We start from the raw sequence: 856 nt of genomic DNA on the forward strand, positions 1-856 counted from the left end.
CGAAGTCTTCAAAAAAATAAATCCAAGATAATAAAACAAAGTTTCTTCTGCCTTTTATATGAATCGAAAAGGGAATGTTATTTTGTTTTGTTTAGAAGAGAAGAAATTTTGGGATGTTTTTTGGGGGGGTGGGGGTGAGTAAAGGAGAAAGAAAGGAAGATCAGAAGGATATTCTTCCTATCTTCCTCGACTGTCGCAGGTGTTACGTTCCAAAACACCCCGCCACAGGTGAAAATCTGTGAAGTAGAAACAGTACTGTACTGTATATTTTTTGTATTATTTTTATAATTTGTATATATTTATTTTATTATACATGCAAAACTACACCACGGTGGAAGTGACGTAAGCTTAAATGATAAACCGCGATTGGTGAACCTCAATATGGCGTGGGATTACTGTATGTAGTGGCTGAGTATCCCGTCCTTGCCAGGTAATTTTCACAATTGAATGCCTTGGCAGACATTCGGAATAGCATACCCACATAAGTTGTATTTTCTCCGTTTTAACGGTGAGTTTTCAAATATTTTTTTATCTCCACACCCTTGCAAATGATGGGAGAAGCTTTTTTGATGAAAAACTGTTTTGAAAATTTATGAACCCCGCTTCCCTTTTCCGGACCGATTTTTTTCTTTTTTGTCTTTTATTTTTTTTTTTCTTCGTTTTCTCGGTAGAAAAATGTTTTTTGAAAATATATTTTTTCAGACACTCCTCCTCCACTCAGTACCGATTTTGGCCTTTTGCTTTTGGAAATCGGCGATCATCATCACAATCCCCACTTCCTTTATTTTCAGAGAGAAAACGAAACTTAATTTAAAAACAATAGTGAAACCTTTTTTTAATTTTTTTCATTAATCCC

At 34.8% G+C, this 856-nt stretch overlaps 1 protein-coding gene across 3 annotated transcripts in view; it reads left to right on the forward strand.

The window, feature by feature from the left end:
• LOC106867755 (chitin synthase chs-1) overlaps positions 1 to 856 on the forward strand; it is a 40635-nt gene that overhangs the window by 5686 nt on the left and 34093 nt on the right. The window contains exon 1 of one of the 3 annotated variants that reach the window (XM_014912722.2): positions 404 to 508. The exons of the other annotated variants lie outside the window; for them this stretch is intronic. The gene's annotated coding sequence lies outside the window, so the exon portion shown is untranslated. Of the gene's footprint in view, positions 1 to 403; positions 509 to 856 lie in introns of those variants that run through there. 3 annotated transcript variants of the gene reach the window in all.

This window comes from Octopus bimaculoides, chromosome 22 (genome assembly GCF_001194135.2).
Source record: "Octopus bimaculoides isolate UCB-OBI-ISO-001 chromosome 22, ASM119413v2, whole genome shotgun sequence".
Lineage (NCBI taxonomy): Eukaryota > Metazoa > Mollusca > Cephalopoda > Octopoda > Octopodidae > Octopus > Octopus bimaculoides.